General features: G+C 41.6%; 1 pseudogene; it reads right to left on the reverse strand.

Moving 5' to 3' along the window:
* Positions 1-16,908: 16,908 nt before the first annotated feature.
* Positions 16,909-24,236, reverse strand: LOC129818259 (eosinophil peroxidase-like; annotated as a pseudogene).
* Between the last annotated feature and the right edge of the window lie 1,739 nt (positions 24,237-25,975).

A 25,975-nucleotide genomic window follows, 5' to 3' on the forward strand; every position in this document is an offset into this window, starting at 1 on the left:
CTTGCACTGTCTGAAGTTATATAACTGTCTGACATAAGGCTTTGTGTAATGTAATTAGAAAGAGGGGAGGATGTGTAGCCTAAAAACTAACCATGGAGTAAAATGACAATTATTCAGCATTTATAAATGAAATATGAATGTTTAATTTAGATACATTTATCTATGATACATAGTGGCTCAATGAATCCACATTTCAACAGGTCCCTCAATAAATACCTACATCACCCTGATATATTACGAATTGCAATTTGTACAGTATGTTACAAATTTGCAAACACTTATAATATGTGAGACCTATCTGGTTAATCAAGGTGGAATCACTGATGTGTAGACTTTGCTAATGACTGCTTATGTCTTGGAAAAACACAACACAGTAAAAGCACAATGCCTTTCTGCAATTACCCCACCCAGGAGAATATCCTGGGAGAATACACACACACACACACACACACACACACACACACACACACACACACACACACATACACATACACACACACATACACACATACACACACACATACACATACACATACACACACACACACACACACACACACACACACACACACACACACACACACACACACACACACACACACACACACACACACACACACACACGCACACACACACACACACACACAGTATTTTATAGTCAGACATTAGTTGGGAAGATTCTGATGGCCTTTTTCTCATAGTATGTGATAAGAAAATAACAAGTTCCTCAGCCAGATCAACAGGAACGCAAATGTTATGACAAATAGCACTTACTCTGTCGGATGAACTCTGACAAAAGTACAACCCATTGTGCCAAAATCTCAGCACATCAACTTTCTCATAGGAGGAGCTCTGAAATGTAAACAGGATTGCGTGATGGGTTTACATGTCATTGGAACGTCCACTCCCAAGTCCCATAAACCTAAACTGAACAAAAATATTCCAGTTATACTTTTCCAATACCCTCTTTCTTTTTGGCCCTTCTTTGGCAATGTGATTATCTTATTTTCAAGCTTTGCAATATGATTTTATGTCACAGTTATTTTATGCAATAAACACATTGAGGTCTCTGTGTTCTTTCACTTGGGAGTGTTTCATTGTGTCCTCTGGTTGCAGTGTGACCACGTTGACCCCTAAAGTCCTGGACAAATCTAAACCTTTACTCTTCTCTTGCAGTATGCCACTGAAAACACTTCCCTGTTGTTAACACTAGGCCTAGGGACATAATACATGGTTGAGAAATCTTAATCAATGGCTTTCATTTTTCTCTGTCTAGCCGTCTTTATATATGACTGACCACAGTAGCCACGACTGCACTGCAGTACCAGATGAAAAAACATTTGAATACAACACAATCTAATCTCTCAATCCACAGCCAATACTGCTGTACACGATCAAAATACACAAAGTACAATGCACACTAAGAGTCCTGAAACTAAGGGAGAAATGTCATATCCACACCCACATGTGACACTAGGGGACAGATTGTAGCAAACCAACATAATTATTATTTTTTATCTGTCACATAGTTTTGTAATAGGAATGTTTCCCATTGGACACTGGGCACTTTCTATTAGTCATCATTAACTCAACAGTATTGTACATTGCAGATAGACTAATCAATGTGTCCACAAAGCTCTTTTCATCAACCACATAAAAAGACAAAATAAGGAAATATGGAAAGAAGCACTTGTTTTTAACCTCCTAAAATTATAATAAATGAACATATTGTATTTTTGCATAAATTGGCATAGAATTTGTCATTGACATAGACCTAACACTGTGGAAAAATACAACTTTATAGAATAGGCCAGCCAGTAGTGAGTTATAAAAGTCTGCTTTGCACATCTGCTTTCCGACAAGCGTCACATGACTTCACATCATCCCTTGTGTAAGCTCTCTAAAGGCAAATCACAGCCAAGAGGCATTATTTGACTTCCCCAAAATGTGCCCTCCAACCGTCTTGGAATTGAATAGCAGACATTTGATCCCGTGAAGTGGAGTAGCCATTGGATATAGTCAAAACACACAGTTCAATCTAAAATAAGCGACAAAGACAACTATGGGGATACAATGATCTATTTAAATGTACAGGGCTCTCAAAAGGAACAGTACCCTTAGTGAAAAAACAGGCTTCTAACAAACAGTTGTGGCAAACCTTTAGCCAATTTGCAGCAAACTCAGTATGAATATGCAAACTAGATCAGATTTTTGGTTGCTGTGTGTTAACTACATAAACCAAATCACATAGAACTTTAAATGAACTTGCTTCTCACAGAGAAAACTAAACATACTAAATGTACAAAATATACCAAACAATGTATTCAATGTCTTAACAGATACAAATAAATCCAATACAACTTGAAGTCATCAGCATGGTAATGAAGAAAAGAGCTGGATACTGGATATTTCCCAAATAAATTGCTTATTTAATATTTTTATGTTGCTACAACATTTACATTAGAGAACTGTGAACACTATGGGGATATTGACCGTAGGATGTTTAAAGGGGCAACTACAGAATTGACATGAGCCAAGTGATAACTGAGCAATAGCTTTCAACCAATGGAAGTTTAAAAGATAATTAACAACACTGAAATAATTAAAACAGAAAATTCAAACCCAGTTCAGAACTATTGACCTTTTTGAGTGAACTTTGGAGAACTTTGAGCCCTGTAGAAGTCCTTCGTCCAAAGCTTGTTGAATGCATGCACTGAAACAATCAGAAAACACACACAAAAAAATTGGATACTGAAAACATTTTCTATTTTGGCATCTTAAAAGGTAGACTCAGCAGCTAATGAGCGGGTTCGGCTTCGGAAAAACGGAGTCAGCTGTTACGAAGTTACCTTGGTGTTGGTATGCTTCTCACTGAAACTGGCTTTCTATATATTTTTCAGCAAGGAAACAATGTTTCTGCCCTGTACAAATGCTATATAAACAAACGATGTAGCTAGCATAAACTGGGACTTAGGCCTACTAAATCTCCCTTTAAATGGGTTGCCAACTGTTCCTAGAGAGGCACAGTATACACGATCTTTCTCCAGCCAAGCCTCAACACAATTGGTTCAAACTAATCAACTAATTATGATATTCAATCTAGACTGGGGACTTCATCATTAAGAGACAGTTGTCTACTAGTTGTTCCTGACTCAGGTGTATAAGGCTTGCGTGGAAAACCAATCAAAAATGGTGTTATACCTAATATGGCAATTCAAAAATGAATTCATGTTAGCTTTCATTTCAAAGCCATGTGTGCAAGAAGCTTTGACTTGGTGAACACATAGTTCTCTGTCCTCAGATTGATTGAAGGCCAAAATCATTTTTTTTGTCTTGTAACTGATTGCTTCTAGAAAGAGAGAAGGAACAACACATGATCAAGATGTGCTAGATACTAGTTCAAAGCAATGAAAGATCTAATTGTTACAAAGAATTAATGTATTGGCTACATTTATGAGAATAATACATGCATTTGCATTCCTTACCAAGCTTGAAGAGGACACACTCATTTATCACTCAATAAAAGTGTTATGAGGGACTGCATCACAAATATCTTTCCAGGGAGTTGATGCATCCTCCTCCCAATACAGCCTCTTCCAACACAACGGGTAGGGGAGGGGTATCCATCTGCAAAAAGTAAAGTCTTGCTTTGACGTCAAGTCAGCTCATATTGTTGTAACCTTAGCTGTTGTGCTAGCTAACATGTTACTGAACAGTGACACTAGCATATTGACATCCATATTGGTATTTGCCGCAGATTCACCAGTAGTGGCAAACATTTACAAACTTGCAACATTTTGTGGCACACTATTTACAGTGCCTTCAGAAAGTATTCACACCCTTGAGTTTTTCCACATTTTGTTGTGTTACAGCCTGAATTTAAAATGGATTAAATGGAGATGTGTCAATAGCCTACACACAATACTCAATAATGCCAAAGTGTAATTATGTTTTTAGAAAGTTTTACAAATTAATAAAAAATCAACAGCTTAAATGTCTTGAGTCAATAAGTATTCAACCCCTTTGTTATGGCAAGCCTAAACAAGTCACATAATAAGTTGCATGGAGTCACTCTGTGTACAATAATAGTGTTTAACATGATTTTTTAATGAGTACCTCATCTCTGTACCCCACACATACAATTACATTTAATGTCCCTCAGGCGAGCAGTGAATTTCAAAGACAGATTCAACCACAGAGACCAAGGAGGTTTTCCAATGCTTCGCAAAGAAGGGCAGATAGATAAAAATAAAATAAATTAGACATTGAATATCCCTTTGAGCCTTTGAGCAAGTTATTATCAATACAGCCAGTCACTACAAAGCTACATGAGTCCTTCCCAGTTGCCGGAGAGGAAGGAAAACGCTCAAGGATTTCACCATTAGGTCAAACAGTTACAGAGTTTAATGGTTGTGATAGGAGAAAACTGAGGATGGATCAACAACATTGTAGTTACTTCACAATACTAACCTAAACGACAGAGTGAAAAGAAGGAAGCCTGTACAGAATAAAAATATTCCAAAACATGCAGCGTGTAAAAATGCAAAAAATGTGGCGAAGAAATAAACTTCATGTCCTGATTACAAAGCGTTATGTTTGGGGCAAATCCAACACAAATCCAACACTATCTTTCTAAAATGATTGCAACCCCTATTACTAGCCTGTTCAACCTCTCTTTCTTATCGTCTGAGATTCCCAAAGATTCTCAGACGATAAGAAAGAAAGGGGGTGACACTCTAGATCTTCAAAGGGGGTGACACTCTAGACCCAAACTGCTACAGACCTATATCTATCCTACCCTGTCTTTCTAAGGTCTTCGAAAGCCAAGCTAACAAACAGATTACCGACCATTTCGAATCTCACTGTACCTTCTCCGCTATGCAATCTGGTTTCAGAGCTGGTCATGGTTGCACCTCAGCCACGCTCAAGGTCCTAAACGACATCATAACCGCCATTGATAAGAGACAATACTGTGCAGCTGTATTCATTGACCTGGCCAAGGCTTTCGACTCTGTCAATCACTGCATTCTTATCGGCAGACTCAACAACCTTGGTTTCTCAACACTGAGTACGACTTTTCACATTTTCAAGCATGGTGGTGGTTGCATCATGCTATGGGTATGCTTGTCATCGGCTAGGACTAGGGAGTTTTTTGGGATAAAAATAAATGGAATAAAGTTAAGCACAGGCAAAATCCTAGAGGAAAACCTGGTTCAGTCTGCTTTCCAACAGATACTGGGAGACTAATTTACCTTTCAGCAGGACAATAACCTGAAACACAAGGCCAAATCTACACGAGTTGCTTACCAGGACGACATTGACGACACTGAGTGGCCAAGTCACAGTTTTGACCTAAATGTACTTGAATATATATGTCAAGACTTGAAAATGGCTGTCTAGCAATGATCAACACACAACTTGAAAGAGCTTGAAGTATTTTAAAAGGATAATGTGCAAATATTGTACAATCCAGGTGTGCAATGCTCTTAATAAAGATGCACTCAGAAAGACATACAGCTGTAATCGCTGCCAAAGGTGATTTTAACATGTATTGACTAAGGGGTGTGAATACTTATGTAAATTAGACATTTCTGTATTTAATTTTCAATACATTTGCAAAAATGTTTAGAAACAGGTTTTTCCGTTTTCATTATGGGGTATTGTGTGTAGATGGGTGAGAAAAATAACAATTTAATCAATTTTGAATTCAGGCTGTAAAACAACAAAATGTGGAATAAGTCAAGGGGTATGAACACTTTCAGAAGACACTGTAATTTGGAGCAAATTTGCCACAAACTTGTGGGAGGTTTGCCACAACAAATTAACTTTCCTGTCCTTGGAAAGTACATCAGTGTCAAATTATGTTAATTGAAAAAAACAAAAGCAGCCTCAAAAGACGTGAACAATGGTACATATTTTTTATTGTTTTCTCATTGGAGCAGGCTAGTACTCTTATCAACGTGGTTTTCCATTCATCTGTTAAAGCATTCAAATATAAAATGTTGTGTATCTTCCAGTTAAGGTATATATGTAATAGATTTATTATAAGTAGAGTCCTATTTCCAGTAAATCGAACAGATGGTCTATCTTTCCAAAGAAAAAGGAGGAAAGAAATGTTGATTAGTCATTTGAACATGATTTGATTAGTTGGCTGTAATTGCCAAGACTTTTATGATTCAGCATACCAATAGTTCCCTAAATATTGAAAATATGCATAGTTGTTTCTGGGTTGGTTCCTCTGTTCCACCAAAAAGCAGAACCATCTGTACTGGCCACTGTTGTTTTTCAAGTAATTTATTGAATCGCTCCATGCAGACTCCTCTCTCTGGAAAGGGCAGCACAGTGTTCCTAGCCAGTGGAACCACATATGCAAGCCATTAGCCAAGTTCCATTGTCCACGTGGCTTGAATTTTCGCTTTCCGACTTTGGGCACAGACAGCCTAGTGGACACGCTACGAATTTTTCAAAGACTGCCACTTCTAAAAAGTATTGGATAAGAAACTTCTGTCAGCAGTAGGAAATGAGGCTGCATGAGCTGACATCAACTGCATCCTAATATCTCAAGCAAACAACTTCAACTGGTAGATCAGAGCCAGCTTGGATTGGATATATGCTATGGCAGAAATATACCAGTGTTTTAGATTTCTTCCACCTTTCAATATCAAGACAAAGATATCCCACTAGGCAAAACCTGGTTGAATCAACGTTGTTTACACGTAATACAAAATAAAAATAATATATATATATATATGTATATGTGATGAGTGAAAAACAGAGGAAAAGGAAGGAATGTAAAGGAATTTCTTATTTTTTTAAATCCAACTTTTAACCTAAATCCAATGATGGTTAAATGTTTTACATTTGACTTTGAATTCACGTTAGTTGACAACTCAGACAAATGTAAATCAAAACTAGACGTTAAAATGACGTCTGGGCACAGTGGGATATGTTTTCCCTACCTCTAAACGTCCTTTGCTCTGCTTAGTATGGGCTGCTTAGTGGTGAGACTATTATATATTCCTCCTGTCCCTCACATACACCCCAACACAGTTTATTATTTTCCTCCCTCAAGTATTTTATCCAGTCTCCGTTTCCCAATCCACATCCCCTTTGCAATATTGTCAAATGATCTTGTGGTCATAATTTCCAACAACACCAAGCATTTGAAACTAGGCTTCCACTTCTATACTGCAGACAAATAAACATCAAGATAGAAATGGTCAACGTTTTTTCTTTCATAAACTGCTGGTTTCGATTACTCAACTCAATTTAAGAGTATAGAAATGCATCTTGGCAGCACACACATATACACATACCACAGGCTACGTGGCATTCTGCATGTGTAGGCTTCCAAATATCAGTATGCCTATACACAGCATCCAGGAGGAGGAGCCCCTAACTGAGGCAGAGGTGAACCCCAGAGACCCCCACACTGTACTGCCCCGGCCCACAACTACACTGGAGCTGCTAGTTTCACTCCTACTCCATAATGATCAGTTCTTTTCAACCTCCTAAAGTCTGGCATCTGAAATACATGGGAGGAGGCAGTCTGTGGCTCAAAGTGAACCCTGGACTTTTGAATGTTGGCAAATACTAAACACGTAATGTAATGATGTCTCATTAATTTATCTTCTTCCCAGGACAATCACCATAAACTGTGTGCATTGTCTGGGTAATATGGAAGCAAAGATGGAACGAAATGGACAGGATGTAGTAAAATCAAGAAAGACAGAGATGTGAGGGGGGAGAGTGACATAACAGAGAAGCCAGGTCAGAATGGTAATCTGAAGCAAAATTACACTTTTAAGGTATTTCAAGTTTCCTTTTTGTTGTCCTTTTCAGTTCTATAACTGCCACTGCATTAGCAGTGGTCAAAATGTGGTCACTACAGCTCACTTCACCAAAGCTTATGAATAGCACATTGACACCATCTACTGGGTATATAATATATTGCAGCCAACCAGCAAACAGGTGGTGGCCCTTTATTTTGGAAGTTATTGGGTGTGCAACACTGGCACTTATCTTGTGGAAGATGTTGCAGGTACCAAACAGAGAACCAATAGTATCTTGGTGGACATTTTACAGAGCAGTTGCATTTTAAAAGACCTACAAAACATAATTTGTGTGTCTCTAGTAGTGTAGTCTCACCTTGTATTGAGGACGTGTAGAATATGTTTGTGTTCTCCTCTGACCCTTGGCTTGCAGTCAGAGGCACATCCAAGAAACTCCATCAAAATATACATTTTGAGATGACACACCATGACACATTAGGGACAGAAAGCTAAACGACAGGTAGCTTTAATCATAATAGGTTGTCTTGCAAACACAGTGCCTTCTCACCCACCCTAAAACAAATCCAGTGAAATTGCACATACAGCACTGTACAGCTACTATTTGAACACAGCCTTGACCTTCAACAAAGAGTATCCTCTATCAATCAGAAACTGTCCGGGTAGGAAGTAGTACATTTCCCTTTCTTTAAAGACTATGTATGGGATTGAAACAACAAAATGCAAGTCCAGGGCATAGGTACATTCATAGCTATGCTTTATAAGATATGATGGCCAAGGAGGAAAACACTGAAATTGAAACTGAGCTGGCCAACAGTGGAGGTAAAACAATATAGGAACATCTATCAGTGTAGGCCATCATTGTAAATAAGAATTTGTTCTTAATTTAATTAAGGATCCGCCTGTTTTTTTGTACCATCATCTTTGAAATGCAAGAGAAAGGCGATAATTCCCACCCAGGCGCAATTGAGATTTTGGCCACTTGACGGCAGCAGTGTATGTGCAAAGTTTTAGACTGATCCAATGAACCATTGCATTTCTGTTCAAAACTTTGTATCAAGACTGCCCAAATGTGCCTAGTTGGTTTCTTAATACATTTTCAAGTTCATAACTGTGCACTCCTAAAACAATAGCATGGTATTATTTCACTGTAATAGCTACTGTAAATTGGACAGTGCAGTTAGATTAACAAGAATGTAATGTTTCTTCCCATATCAGATATGTCTATGTCCTGGGAAATGTTATTGTTACTTACAACCTCATGCTAAACACATTAGCATGTCTGGTCAATTCAATGTCTGGTCAGAACACCTGTTTCACATTAGAACACAGAATTCTCTGCCCAGAGAACCGAAACACCCTCAATGTCCACAGTGTCTGGAGAAGCTTTACAGACCCTGGTGTAAGTTTGTCGTTTGTGTAGTCCAGGGATGGCTGACGTGCGGTGAGTCTCCATCCCTAGCAGGGTCTCCAGCAAGTTTGAAGAATTCATTGACCAAGTACTCATTTGCTAAATCCTTGCAGAACTCCCCGTTTGCAGACTGGCTCCCCCCAACCAGACACCAGATTACTGGATGGGCAACCAGCAACAGCCACAAACTGAACACTCCCATGACACGCACAGAACTCTGCTATTACATACTTCACTAAACTGATCAATGCACACAACGAATAGCCCAGGGGCCATAGAAACAGCTACTTAAGAACTCTAAAGATGTATTTTGTTAAGCTGCCACCCCAAACCTTAGCTGTGTTCGAATACTCATACTAACTGCACTATTTGTGACGTGAATTGAGTATATGGCATGCTTATTGGTCATAGTATGGATATACTTAGAATGCCAAAAGTTCCCGGATGACGTACTAAATTCGCCAAAATACGAAGTATGCATGCAGTGGACTCTATTTCCGTGCTTTTAGGGTCCATAATGCAATTCTTCAGAAAATGAGTGTGGCTTCATAACTTTTCAGATTTGAAGATACAATTTTTCTCAGTCGCTTTGGTGCATTTTTCACATCATCCCTAACATGTCCAAAATAATAAGTGCATTTCTCAGAACAGTTTGTACAAACTGCAATATACAATAGATATGTTTCTAAAGCTAGTCAGTCACTAAAAACCCTTAGTACATCTCTCAAAAGTAAATATTCATGCCAATGACCATGTCAGTGTCATCAGAATGATAAGTCATTGAGTCATTGTTCACAAACAAGGTCGTCAAAATGTTTAGGCATGTTGTCAATGTAACTGTGTACTTTGACAGTATTACCTGATGTAAACTTAGGCTACAGTTTGGATGACAGTTACTTTATTGAAAATGCACAAGGCTGCACTTATATACATTTACATTACATTTAAGTCATTTAGCAGACGCTCTTATCCAGAGCGACTTACAAATTGGTGCATTCACCTTATGATATCCAGTGGAACAACCACTTTACAATAGTGCATCTAACTCTTTTAAGGGGGGGGGTTAGAAGGATTACTTTATCCTATCCTAGGTATTCCTTAAAGAGGTGGGGTTTCAGGTGTCTCCGGAAGGTGGTGATTGACTCCGCTGACCTGGCGTCGTGAGGGAGTTTGTTCCACCATTGGGGTGCCAGAGCAGCGAACAGTTTTGACTGGTCTGAGCGGGAACTGTACTTCCTCAGAGGTAGGGAGGCGAGCAGGCCAGAGGTGGATGAACGCAGTGCCCTTGTTTGGGTGTAGGGCCTGATCAGAGCCTGAAGGTACGGAGGTGCAGTTCCCCTCACAGCTCCGTAGGCAAGCACCATGGTCTTGTAGCGGATGCGAGCTTCAACTGGAAGCCAGTGGAGAGAGCGGAGGAGCGGGGTGACGTGAGAGAACTTGGGAAAGTTGAACACCAGACGGGCTGCGGCGTTCTGGATGAGTTGTAGGGGTTTAATGGCACAGGCAGGGAGCCCAGCCAACAGCGAGTTGCAGTAATCCAGACGGGAGATGACAAGTGCCTGGATTAGGACCTGCGCCGCTTCCTGCGTGAGGGAGGGTCGCACTCTGCGAATGTTGTAGAGCATGAACCTACAGGAACGGGTCACCGCCTTGATGTTAGTTGAGAACGACAGGGTGTTGTCCAGGATCACGCCAAGGTTCTTAGCACTCTGGGAGGAGGACACAATGGAGTTATCAACCGTGATGGCGAGATCATGGAACGGGCAGTCCTTCCCCGGGAGGAAGAGCAGCTCCGTCTTGCCGAGGTTCAGCTTGAGGTGGTGATCCGTCATCCACACTGAAATGTCTGCCAGACATGCAGAGATGCGATTCACCACCTGGTTATCAGAGGGGGGAAAGGAGAAGATTAATTGTGTGTCGTCTGCATAGCAATGATAGGAGAGACCATGTGAGGATATGACAGAGCCAAGTGACTTGGTGTAAAGCGAGAATAGGAGAGGGCCTAGAACAGAGCCCTGGGGGACACCAGTGGTGAGAGCACGTGGTGCGGAGACAGATTCTCGCCACGCCACCTGGTAGGAGCGACCTGTCAGGTAGGACGCAATCCAAGCGTGGGCCGCGCCGGAGATGCCCAACTCGGAGAGGGTGGAGAGGAGGATCTGATGGTTCACAGTATCAAAGGCAGCCGATAGGTCTAGAAGGATGAGAGCAGAGGAGAGAGAGTTAGCTTTAGCAGTGCGGAGCGCCTCCGTGACACAGAGAAGAGCAGTCTCAGTTGAATGACTAGTCTTGAAACCTGACTGATTTGGATCAAGAAGGTCATTCTGAGAGAGATAGCAGGAGAGCTGGCCAAGGACGGCACGTTCAAGAGTTTTGGAGAGAAAAGAAAGAAGGGATACTGGTCTGTAGTTGTTGACATTGGAGGGATCGAGTGTAGGTTTTTTCAGAAGGGGTGCAACTCTCGCTCTCTTGAAGACGGAAGGGACGTAGCCAGCGGTCAAGAATGAGTTGATGAGCGAGGTGAGGTAAGGGAGAAGGTCTCCGGAAATGGTCTGGAGAAGAGAGGAGGGGATAGGGTCAAGCGGGCAGGTTGTTGGGCGGCCGGCCGTCACAAGACGCGAGATTTCATCTGGAGAGAGAGGGGAGAAAGAGGTCAAAGCACAGGGTAGGGCAGTGTGAGCAGAACCAGCGGTGTCGTTTGACTTAGCAAACGAGGATCGGATGTCGTCGACCTTCTTTTCAAAATGGTTGACGAAGTCATCAGCAGAGAGGGAGGAGGGGGGAGGAGGGGGAGGAGGATTCAGGAGGGAGGAGAAGGTGGCAAAGAGCTTCCTAGGGTTAGAGGCAGATGCTTGGAATTTAGAGTGGTAGAAATTGGCTTTAGCAGCAGAGACAGAAGAGGAGAATGTAGAGAGGAGGGAGTGAAAGGATGCCAGGTCCGCATATATATATATATATACATATATATATATGGCATATATCAATTTCAACAGTACTATTTACATATTACTGTATGTGGGTTGTTGATTGAAAGAGACTGGACAACCCAAGGGGCACAAAGGAAAAAAAAAAAATAATTAAAAAGAAACACAGGAAACCACCCCTAAGGCACAACTTTGCCCGCAGCACTGTTGTGCTTTCTCTACACATCCAGACGTTCCTGTCTGTCGGCCCACATATTCTCATCCACCTCACACCGGATATTTTCCCTTCCAATGCAATGTGGAAAGAATCTTTTGGAATGCCTTATCCATCCTCTGCAGGCGTCTACTGTGATGTCCTCACATGCTGCATCCATTGCAGCCAGCAGGGTCATCTGTGTGTGTGGCTGACGATCGTACACCTTCCACCTCCATGCTGAAAATAACTCCTCAATTGGGTTAAGGAATGGTGAATAAGGTGGGAGGAATTCTATGAGCATCCTCGGGTGGGTCACAAACCATTGCCTTATGATGCTTGATCGATGGAAACTCACATTATCACAAATGACCACGTACTTTGGCAAATCCTCTCTAAACAGACCCCTCTCATCATCAGGGATGAGAGCCCTGTAGAGAGTCTCTAAAAAGTTGAGTAGATGCTGGGTGTTGTATGGCCCTAAAAGGGGGATATGGGTTAGGACACCATGCTCCGAAATAGCAGCACACATGCTGATATTTCCTCCCCGTTGGCCTGGCAAATCCACAGTAGCTCTGTGACCGATGATATTCCGACCCCGCCTTCTGCATTTGGTCAGGTTGAAGCCAGCCTCATCCACGTATACAAAGTTGTGAGAGTGTTCACTTGATTCCAACTCCATTATACGCTATATCCCAGAACACACAGTTGAATTTGTTTTGGTAAGGAAGAGTGACATAAAATGTACATATACTGTATTGCATGTTCCTTCTACAGCAATGGAAATGTGTGCAGTTTATGCTTACTGTACTATGTATCACTATAAAATGTTGCTGTAAAGTAGTTACATAGATATATGTTTTACCTGTACATACTGGTACCGTAGCTCCTTAACTGTCCTCATTCCTTTGGAATGGTACAGCTGTTTCATACGCATCTGGTTTCTATGCTAAATTGCTCAAAGGTGCATCTCATGAAGAATCAATTGGCAAGCATATATAGACAGACCACAACACAGTTGCAATTTTCCAATAATGGATGGACCAGGAAACGAACAGGGTCAACAGCCAAGAGGAGGAAGAAGAGGAGCAAGGATGTGTGGTGGAAGGCAAAACAGAGGAAGAGGCAGAAGAGGACATAGGCGCATATCTGATGACTTAAGGGCCACTATTGTAGACCATGTCAATCATGGCCTTACAATGGCTGAGGCGGGTCGAAGGGTGCAGCCGAATATTGGGAGATCAACCGTGTCCTCAATAGTTCAAACGTTTCGAAGAGAGAACAGGTATATCCACCAATGTACTGTGCACTGTTACTGTATATAAGCAGTATACTTCCTACAATGCTTCATATTACAGTAGTCCACTTGTATTTCAAAGCATACATAAATATACTGTATACAGATACATACTGCACCTTACATAGACCCACCTGTATGTTTTACCTTTTGTACAAAAGGCTGCTCTGGCACCCCAATGGTGGAACAAACTCCCTCACGACGCCAGGTCAGCGGAGTCAATCACCACCTTCCGGAGACACCTGAAACCCCACCTCTTTAAGGAATACCTAGGATAGGATAAAGTAATCCTTCTAACCCCCCCCCCCTTAAAAGAGTTAGATGCACTATTGTAAAGTGGTTATTCCACTGGATATCATAAGGTGAATGCACCAATTTGTAAGTCGCTCTGGATAAGAGCGTCTGCTAAATGACTTAAATGTAAATGTAAATGTTTTACAGTAAAATGTGTGTTCGAATAGTTTTTGTCTGTGAAAGTGTGCGATGCATCACTGCATGTTTCCCCACATAGGACTGCAAGATTACCTCAAACCTTTTCACACAACAGGAGGAGGCTATTTGCACCATGTTTTGAGCAAACAATGCCATGAGACTCAGGGAAATACAACGGACCATTATAGAAGACAACGATGTCTTTGAAAACATCCATATGGTTAGCATCTCAACCGTCGACAGGGTGCTGCATAGAAGACAACTGGTTGATCTAACACTTTACATTCCTTCATGAGTGAGGGTCAATTTCACCTGCACGATTCATCAATTCACATTTTTGTACAAAAGGTCTAATAGAAATGTGTAAAACTATGCTTGACAGTTTATGACAAATAGTTCAACAATTTTGCCTGTAATGGCTTATGTAAGGAACTAATGCCTAGATGTTGAGGGGTAAGACTATTCAGAGAACCATCTACTATATTTTGATCAACATGACATGAGCAATTGATAATGTGGAAAAAAGCTGACTTGTACATTATCAATTGCAATTTGTTCAAAGGAATAAGAAATTGCTTTAATGTGCATAAGTGACTAGATAATTTGGAATTTGTACAAGTAGTATCAAGAATTGCACTTTTGATCTAAGAAATGAACCAAAGCGACTGTAAAAAACAGTAATAAAAGAAAATATGCAGCCGAAGTCCGACAGCGGATACAAATTTATTGCTTTAACTAATTATGACAAATGTTAAGAAAATGTAGAGCTGTCACGTTGGTATAAAAGGGTCAGGAGACAGACGCAGGAATGCGTAATAGGGTTTTTATTATTTACCCAAATTACAGCGTGCCATGTAAAGGCAAGGGGACGAAGAGCAAACAAACATATACAAAACACAGGGTTGAGACCCAAACAAAAGAGCGAGGAGTACCTCGAATAAATACACGGGACGAGACCTGAAAACACAAGTGCACAATGATACGACATGGGACAAGACCCGTAATCATTTGCACAATACAAGTGGCCCGAAAGCCAAAACAACAAGGCACAGGTACTCACACGACCAACGGACATTGGAACAATAATCGACTAGACAATGGTGAACAAAGGGCACACTTATACAATTACTAATCAGGGGAGAATATGAGGACCAGGTGTGCGTAATGACACAGTTCAGTTTCTAGAGGCCGGTGACGTAGACCTCTGAAACTGGTGCAGCAACAGTACTGGAGGCATCCGTGACATGAGCAATGTAATAAAGTAATGACTTTTAAAATAAGTTACTTTACACGTTATGTTGGCTGACAATTTGTTAGCTATGCTATCCATACTAACCATAGCATTACATAAGTATGTACCGGTATGTTAGCTAATTACCTAACGTTAATCGAACTTACATCTAACTTGCCAGGTAGTATATTAACTATCTGCTAACTTACTACCCAACGTTTATTGACTTGATTATTTACATCATTCTTAGCTAAGTGGTATAGTTGTACGTTTCAATGGCTATCTACTGCGATTTCAGAGTCCTCTAGTGCAGAATAACTGATAGATTTACGAAACACCTGTTGAATATGGCTGGTGTCAGTAAACGTCAGCAAAAGAGTTGTTGCCAGCAGCACAGTTACAGTCACCAACACCCTGGATAACATTAAAACAGCCTAACCAGCTCTGCTAGGGCGAGTAAAATGGGCAGAGTGAGGTGTTCTCTCATTTGTGTCTGGAAGTAGGTAGCCAACGTTAGCCAGTTAGCTTGGGTGCTTGGCTGCCGTTGAAAGCTCGGATCAACCTTACTCATCGACCAGTGTGCCCTCTGAACGCTCCGAGAGTGAAACGCTCTGAATTTATAAATGGACAATCTGACAAAGCTCTGGATTAACGAATGCCAAGAGCGCACTTTGAATTTATGAAAACACCCGAAATCGCATTTGTTATGCAAACAGGCTAGCAAGAGGTATCATAGCAACAGCATCAACTTCACGGTAGACAGGAGAAGCTCTAGTTACTGAAACGATACCGTTAATTTACAGTATACTAAAATGAACTAATAGTATATAGTATGTAGTATATACTCATTAAGTATGTAGTATACAGTATGTTAGTATGGGTATTTGAACACAGCTCCTGTCTTTGTAGTATTGTTGTTTTGTATATATTGCATATTTTACATTGTATTATATTAAAAGTGTTTCGCTAGTTTAGGATTTCACTATTTTATAATTATTTATGATTGATGATATGATTGTAAATTGGTGTACAGTTCAGTTTAGGACTGCGAGAAACCAATAATACTTACTACAAAAATAATCTGTACATGCATTTGCACAAGTGACAGGCAACTTCCAATTTATTCTTCTATGCTACAATGGCGTTCTGCAAACAAACGTTAGAGGTTCATTTTTAATGTCATTTTCTGATGCAGTACATATTCATACAATTAGACATATTCAACATATTTCAATCAAATTAAATGTTTGTTAAATAAATCATAAAAAGCAGTAAAGAAAATAGGAGTGCAGTACACATTTAAATCATTACACAATCCAGGAAGTGTGCTTCATTTAACAAAGTCTGATGATAACTGACTTGAACGTATGCTACGAATATAACCTAATACTGTTAAATTTGTTGATAATAAACTAATTACAGTTATACAAATGTGTTACTAAAACTACTAACTGATTTACAGTAGTCCTACATGTTCAGTGCCAATGTATACTTTCGAGGCGGTGTGTATAGAGGAATTTAGCAGTAGTTTCCCTTTCTGTTTAGTAATAGCTTTACTTTATAATTTGTAAACGTTTTGATAAAATATTTTGCATTCCTTTGCACAAATCAATGCATTGTAATTCATACGTTAGGCTACTCCTTGGATTTTTGCCTCGGAATGAATAAACACAAAAAGTAACAAAAGTTGTCGGCCAGCTGGACAGAGATGGCGGAGGGCTGCTGGATGGCGTTGCTGCTGGGCCCCTGGGATCCGGGGGGGCCTCACTTCAGGGGGTCCTAGAAAGGAATACAGAAAAAGAGGGTGATGTTTGGAGAGAGTGGTGGATGGGTTATGGATGTATTAAATGTCACCTTGGTGCAGAAGTATTGAGTTATTAACGGATGTTGAACCAATTACATCGTTGTCCTGGTCCGACTAGCACTGATGCTGTTGTTGTTGCTGTTGCTCCTGATCCTCCTCCTGGTTCTGGTTCCTGCTGTCTCTCTCTCCAGGCTTGGAGGTTTAATTGCGGGATACTGTTGCAGTTAATGGGTTTGTTCTTGCCTTGGATGAATTGGTCATTGGACACGACTGTTATGCCAGTGTTGTCACAGATGATCCGAGCCAAAGAGACACGACTCAGGGCAGCCCTCTGTGCTGAGATAAAGACACCTGTGTTTTCATACCAGAGCCTGGGAATCAACAAACAAGAAGGCATATGAGAGACACGTTCATGCATACTCTGATAAACATGCTGGAACAACCACTCTCTCTATTTCTCTTGATTTTCTCTCTCTTTCTCTTTATTTTTTCTTTCTTTCCTTCTCTCCTTCTATCTATCTTTCTTCCTTTCTTTCTCGCTCTCCTTCATTCTTTCTTTCTTTCTTTCTGGCTCTCCTCTCTCTCTCTCCATTCAATTTCAATTTAAGGGGCTTTATTGGCATGGGAAACACATGTTTACATTGAAATAGATAATAAACATAAGTGAAATAAACAATAAAAAATGAACAGTAAACATTGCACTCATAAAAGTTCCAAAGAATAAAGACATTTCAAGTGTCATATTATGATAATATACAGAGTTGTAAAGATGTGCAAATAGTTAAAGTACGAAAAGGAAAATAAATAAACATAAATATAGGTTGTATTTACAATGGTGTTTGTTAAAACGGCCAGATTCAGTCAGCTGATTCTAGCCATCCCTTCTCGTTAGTTCTAGTCGGATATCTTAGTCTCCCAATTCAGAGGACCCCTACTTTTGTCTTATTGGGCAAGGTCACGCCAAATACTTATCACCGCATCTCCTTCAGCCTATTAGTGGCCTGATTCCCAGGACTTCAGTGTCAGTTAGTCCATGACCTCAGCACGCTGTGTGGTCAGAAAGTGCTAACCCAATCCTGATGAGCACTTCCACAGTTTTCCTCCTGCTGAACGTTTCCTCCTGTGGACTGAATCCCTGCATGTCTGATGCTTTATTGTGTGTGCATCAAAACGACCACATAGTTAATGTCAGTTATAACTGGACATGATTCTCAGTTATCTGAACCATGAGTGGTCAGATGTGTGTGTGTGATGTGTGTGTAAGTGTGGACATCTTCCATTAAACTCCCATTAACCTGGACATCCGCCTCATCCTTGTTCTGATTGGACATTCTGTAGTGGTTGCTACCGGCCTTGAGGTTTCTTAAAATATTCATGGTCCTTCGATTCTCTACAACCCCTATTTTCAGTGTTTGTTCTTCAATGGTTGCACTTTTCTTGTGGCAACAGGTCATACATCTTGCTGCTGGGATTGCACACTGTGATATTTCACCCAATAGATTTGGGAGTTTATCAAAATTCGATTTGTTCCCAAATTCTTTGTGGGTCTGTGTAATCTGAGGGAAATATGTGTCTCTGATATGGTCATACATCTGACAGGAGATTACGAAGTGCAGATGAGTTTCCACCTCATTTTGTGTGCAGTTTGCACATAGCCTGTCTTCTCTTGAGAGCCATGTCTGCCTACAGCTCATGCTCTGCTGCGCAGTACAGTCATATCTGACTAGGGCTGTGGCGGTCACAAAATTTAGGATCGGTAGGATGGTCAGTTTTAAGAGGGTATGTTTGGCAGCATGAGTGAAGGATGTTTTGTTGCAAAATAGGAAGCCGATTCTAGATTTAATTTTGGATTGGAGATGCTTAATGTGAGTCTGGAAGGAGAGTTTAGAGTCTAACCAGACACCTAGGTATTTTTAGTTGTCCACATATTCTTAGTCAGAACCGTCCAGAGTAGTGATGCTGGACAGGCGGGCAGGTGTGGGCAGCGATCGGTTAAAGAGCATGCATTTAGTTTTACTTGCATTTAAGAGCAGTTGGAGGCCACGGAAGGAGAGTTGTATGGCATTGAAGCTCATCTACAGGTTAGTTAACACAGTGTCCAAAGAAGGGCCAGATGTATACAGAATGGTGTCGTCTGCTTAGAGGTGGATCAGAGAATCACCAGCAGCAAGAGCAACATAATTGATGTATAAAGAGAAGAGAGTCGGCCGAGAATTGAACCCTGTGGCACCCCCATAGAGACTGCCAGAGGTCCGGACAACAGGCCCTCCGATTTGACACACTGAACTCTGTCTGAGAAGTAGTTGGTGAACCAGGCGAGGCAATCATTTGAGAAACCAAGGTTGTTGAGTCTGCCGATGTTTTGATTTTTTATACATTCCAAGGCTGCATGATGCAACTCTAATTGTTACGTTTCCAATGGTGAATGAAGGAGTCAGGCGCAGAGAGCAGGGTAGTTTCGAGCAAGTGGATATACTTTAATATTCCAAAATAGAATATAAACGAGACGGCTACGCCACACAACAAAAGGGCGCGTCAACATCCAGTACCCACAAAACTAAACTCAAAACAGGTGCACCCAATCAGCCCAAACTAACAGAAACAAAAAGAAGAGAATCGATGGCAGCTAGTAGGCCGGTGACGACGACCGCCGAGCGCCGCCCGAACAGGAAGAGGCACCCTCTTCGGCGGGATTCGTGACACTAATGATGATTTGAAAAAGTTGCATGAAAGGCATAAGCTCTGCTTTGCTTTTTGTGCAGGCCGTACACATTTCAGTCTCTCATGAAAATTTTGACAAGCACTTGATAATGCCTCGAATTTCCCGGCGGCATCGCCTTTGTGTGGCTGTAAATCCCCCTAAAAAAAGTCCATGCCTTTTGCGGCCAGTGGCCCTTGTACCCTTGGGCTGAATCTAATAATTGTAATTCCCTTCTCCCTGCTGCTGCGTGCTCCGAAGCACCTCTCACTTGCATGGCTCTCTGTCACTTGATCGGGTCTTTCTCACAGGCAACAAGACAGACACATCAGGGACGCAGCTACACACACCCTTACCCAATACCGAGGCGCAAATGGAAGATATTGGAAGAACTGTCCACATTTACTTTTCGGCAGCCAACAAGATGAGTAGGCCTAACGAACAGCAAAAGCACTAACCTATGTCAATCTACTATCCCCCATAGCACCAAAGTTGACCTATTCTATTCTGTGCGAGAAATAAATATTTCAAACACAGTCTGGGACAGTTGTGGGATGCGATAGATTCCAAATGAATATAACCACTATCATCAAAAAAACTTTTTTATGCAATGAGGCTGACGCAACAGATCCGAAAGTTTAGCTTAAAATGTTGATAAACTATTAGGCTATTTCTTCACATTATAAGCGCAGCAATGCAAACACAGCAGTAGGCTATAAGAGAAAAAAAATCTCATTAGCGGAAAACACCATTATCAAAAGTGACTGCAAATGTGATTATCCGTGTAATGTTTTTATTATAAAGGTGCATTTTTATGATGAAAATGATCTTCCCCAACTTGAAACTCACGCGCTGCTTATGTATACCAGTTAGGCTCTACACCCCTTGTAAAGCGGATTAATGTGCTTAATTTTAAGAAGTTACTAGGCCACTTAAGTTGTGATACAAACCTTATTTAAACATATAGGCCTATGGGCTAGGCTACATGAGGTCTGGGACTATGATTAGAAAAACACGCAAAAAAAAGGTATGCATTGTTTCTTGCCTTATGCTGGGCATTATTCACAAGTGATAATATATCATTCACGTGATAGGCTAATATTATCACCCAACAGACTATTATTGAATTCATCTTCTCTTTACATATACTAAATAATATATGTGTGACATTTGTTTTGATTTCGAATGGACCATTTGTCACGAATCCCGCTTCCTGAGTCTGTTTTTGCCTGTGTTCTGTCCTGGAGTGTTTTTTCCGGTGTCCTGGAACGCACCCTGTCTGGTTGCCGGGCGACTTAGCTGGTTGGGAGATCTCTGATTTACCGCACCTGTTTCCAATCCGCTATCTGCACACCTGGTCCTGATCATCACCCCTCCACTTCATAAGCACTGACCTGACATCCATTCCCTGCCGGATCGTTAGCCATGAACAGTATGTTGTGCCAGCGTATCAGCCTCCAGTTTGTTAGAGTTTGTTTTGTACGTCTTGCTTGCCTTGAACTTACCTCCGTTTGTTCTGTCTACAGTCATTCACCCGGAACACTCACCCCATTCCTGCCTGGTTGTCGGTGGCTTCTGTTACTCCCTTGGATCTGCCTATTCGCTCCCATCAACTCACCTCCGCTGCCCGCTCCGCCACCTGGATCTTTCTACCTCTACATTTAAACTTGTAAATAAATACTCACCTTCGTCCTACTCTCCTTGTCCTGGTCTGCTTCTGGGTTCTACTTTAGAAAAAGCGTGACACCGTTATCATGTACCTGTCTTGAAACAAGGGCAGGGGGGGGGGGGAGAATGTATGTAATTTATGCACTTAAATAGCGAATAGAGGACGCTTTTGACGCGTTTCATTTTCATGTCAGCCAGGTAGGCTATAATCCTGTTGTAAAGAGAAGCAATGTGCTTAATATTAGGAAAGTTGAGAAATAAATATAGTAGGCCTAATATTAGGAAAGCTGATGGGTTCCTCTTTTCAATAGAGGCCATCACTCTGTTTTCTCACTCAATTGCATAGCCTATAGAAATGTTGCGCAACATGAGCTCATGGGCTCTTATGAAGTGTTTGATTAGATTTTCGATTACATTTGCATTGATGTCAGAGTGATTACAGGGACAATAGAGTGCTGAGTAGGCAGTTATCAAGTTTGGTAGGCTACTAATGACCATCAGCAGCATCAGAGCTCGGAGAAGCCTAATTACCATGACTAAACGGTCACATGGAATTTGACTGCCTTCATAACTCATGACTGCTGGTGTGGTGGTAATACAGTCGGCTCTATCTGACCATGATCAAAACATGGTGTCAGAAGTGCTTCAGCCTCGTCAAATATAGGACATGAGATATAATTTCACAGAAAATGATAATGTTCCTTGAGTTTTGCCTCGTCATTGAGTAGAGCAGCAAAAGCGGAGTCGTTGCTATGGATAATCACAGAAGCAGAGCCGCCATGAGCAGCACGCATGCAGAGTGAGCAGCGCGTAAGGAGCAAGTGACAGAGAGGAGCAGCTAATGGATTTACTAACGAAGGAAGTTATTTCTGATTTTGGGTTTCGGGCAGGGCCTTAAATTTGATGGAAGCAATCGGGCCTGGGTAGGGCCTGACTGTCTTGGGCATGGGTAGGCGTCAGGCTTAAAATTCGTACCCATGCAGGGCTCTAACACACACACACACCTGTCTCCCTGGCGGATCCTCTGGAACTGGGTAGCTATGAGGCAGGCGAAGAGAGGCCCGACGTGGCCTCCTCACACAAAAGGTTCAGCCACGCCCCCCATCCACACGTTAATGTTAGCTGTGGTGCCGTAGAGATTCAGTAGTCTGCTGGCCAGGTCTTCGTTGTTCAGAACCACAGCCAGCTCATTCTGGTTCCTAGGCGTTGAGAGTCCACAAAATGCACGCCAAGCATTGTAGCCTAGGTTGAGGGACAGAATGAAAAGAATGAGTGCATGGAATCAATCAATCAAATGTGTTTATAAAGCCCTTTTTACATCAGCTGATGTCACAAAGTGCTATACAGAAACCGAGCCTAAAACTCCAAACAGCAAGCAATGCAGATGTAGAAACACGGTGTTCAAATATTTGATCAAGGTTTAAGATAAATGATTAAATAATTCTACCCGGAAACTTAACCATTATGATTAGAGGTTATGTAGCATGGACAAGGAGTAATTCAAGCTGATAACCATTGGGTAAGAAAGGAATGTATGTGTGTGCCGAATGAAAGCAAAGAGACTCCTTAACCTATGTTTGAACCGACCCAGCTTTAACTCTGTGGATCATTAACCTATGTTTGAACCGACCCAGCTATAACTCTGGGGAGATAAGATAGGACAGGGAGAGCCCCTCCAGGTTTCCCGTATCTGGGGGGGACTGGAACTGTCAGCTGAGTGGTAATAAACTGTGGTGAGACTTCAGGAGAAAATCCTAATATTAGTGTGTATGTATGTGCGTAGGTTAAGAGAATAGTGTAAAATGAACGTTTTTGTATATGCACGGGAGAGCTCTCGCAAATAAAATTGGATTTGACTAATTGTGAGATGGGAATTCTGTCTGTTTCATTTAAACCAGAACTTTACAACCTCTGGGTTTCAGACCTAATCAATCAATCAAGTTTATTTTATATAGCCCTTCGTACATCAGCTAATATCTCGAAGTGCTGTACAGAAACCCAGCCTAAAACCCCAAGCAGCTAGTAATGCAGGTGTACCTAAAAAGATAATTGAAATTTATGAACATTAATTACTAAATTACATAACAACGGTGGCAAGGAAAAACTCCCTAGAAAGGCAGGAACCTAGGAAGAAACCTAGAGAGGAACCAGGCTTTGAGGGGTGGCCAGTCCTCTTCTGGCTGTGCCTGGTGGAGATTATAACAGAACATGGCCAAGTTGTTCAAATGTTCATAGATGACCAGCATGGTCAAATAATAATAATCACAGTGGTTGTAGAGGGTGTGACAGAGGGTGCAACAGGTCAGCACCTCAGGAGTAAATGTCAGTTGGCTTTTCATAGCCGAGCATTCAGAGTTCGAGACAGCGGGTGCGGTAGACAGAGAGAGTGGAACAGATTGATAGAGCTATATTGAGGCAGAGAAAAATTATTATTTTTTTTATCTTGAAGGCAAAATTTCTTTCCCAACAGATTTGATGTCAACAGACCTACTCTGCTGAGAAAAACATCATAGACTGGTCAGTGTGGTCACCAACCGTTGCTGTGTTTTGGACACTGGTGAAATAAAATGTAAATTAAATAAAACATTTATTTGTCACATGCCGAATACAACGGGTGTGAACTTTACCATGAAATGCTTGCTTACAAGCCCATCCCAATGACGCAGAGTTAAAAAAAAATGTGGTATCAGAATGGAGGTATGTGGACGTGCGTACCAGACAGGCTATGGTCACGTCCCCGCTGCATGTTGAGGGAGCCCAGGTCCAGTGCCAGGGCCAGACGGATTACCAGGACGTGTACTCCGAGCATCCGCTGACCAACTGGCAAGTGTCTTCACTGACATTTTCAACCTCTCCCTGTCTGAGTCTGTAATACCAACATGTTTCAAGCCGACCACCATAGTACCTGTGCCCAAGAACACTAAGGTAACCTGCCTAAATGACTACCAACCTGTAGCACTCACGTCTGCAGCCATGAAGTGCTTTGAAAGGCTGGTCATGGATCACATCAACACCATTATCCCAGAAACCCTAGACCCACTCCAATTTGCATACCGTCCCAACAGATCCATAGATGACGCAATCTCTATTGCACTCCATACTGCCCATTCCCACCTGGACAAAATAAACACCTACGTGAGAATGCTATTCAAACAGCTCAGCATTCAACACCATAGTACCCTCAAAGCTCATCACTAAGCTAAGGACCCTGCAACTAAACACCTCACTCTGCAACTGGATCCTGGACTTCCTGATGTGCCGCCCCCTGGTGGTAAGGGTAGGTAACAACACATCTGCCACGCTGATCCTCAACACGGAGGGCCCCTCAGGGGTACGTGCTCAGTCCCCTCCTGTATACCCTGTTCACCCTCGACTGCATGGCCAGGCACGACTTCAACACCGTCATTAAGTTTGCCGATGATACAACAGTGGTAGGCCTGATCACTGACAACGATGAGACAGCCTATAGGGAGGCCAGAGACGTTGCCGTGTGGTGCCAGGATAACACCCTCTCCCTCAACGTTATCAAGACAAAGAAGATGATCGTGGACTACAGGAAAAGGAGGACCGAGCACGCCACCATTCTCCAAAGTGGAGGAGAGGTTGACTTCATCACTATTTGTATTTGTGAGAGGTATTGACATGTTGAATGCCCATGCATACCCCACAAAACATGCCACCAGATGTCTCTTCACAGTCCCCAAGTCCAGAACAGTATATGGGAGGCGCACAGTACTACATAGAGCCATGACTACATGGAACTCTATTTCACATCAAATAACTGATGCAAGAAGTAAAATCAGATTTTTGAAAACAGCACAGACACATGCATACACACACACGATAATATACGCACTATACACACATGTGGATTTTGTGTTGTAGATATGTGGTAGTGGAGTAGTGGCCCAAGAGCACACACTTAATGTGTTGTGAAATCTGTTGTAAATTTATTGTAATGTTTTAAAATGGTATATCTGCCTTAATTTTGCTGGACCCCAGGAAGAGGGGATCCATAATAATTACAAATACCACTCAAAGGACATCCAGCCAACTTGACACAACTGTAGGAAGCATTGGAGCCAATGTGGGCCAGCATCCCTGTGAAAAGCTTTCGACACCTTGTAGAGTCCATGCCCGACGAATAGAGGCTAATCTGAGGCCAAAATGGTGGGTGCAAATCAATATTAGGAAGGTGTTCCTAATGTTTGGTGTACTCAGTGTACATCCTTTCTTTGATGGCCTAATTATACCCTAACACAGTGGTGTTAGAAATCTCCTGCTTTACAGGCACATCAGGCCTGGAAGTCACATTATGATGGCTTGCAAAGTGATGTATAATTCCTATTGGAATCGAGACAGAGTTAGGATATCCAACAAGTAGAATTGTTAATCACCCACAACCTGCATTCAGAATGACTGCCAGGGTAGGGATGATTGAATACTGAGACAACCTCAATCATCTAAATCCAATTACTAATAGATTGGATTAGTTTAGAAAACTGTATGTTATTTATCTTTGTGTAG

This window comes from Salvelinus fontinalis, chromosome 21 (assembly GCF_029448725.1).
Source record: "Salvelinus fontinalis isolate EN_2023a chromosome 21, ASM2944872v1, whole genome shotgun sequence".
NCBI lineage: Eukaryota > Metazoa > Chordata > Actinopteri > Salmoniformes > Salmonidae > Salvelinus > Salvelinus fontinalis.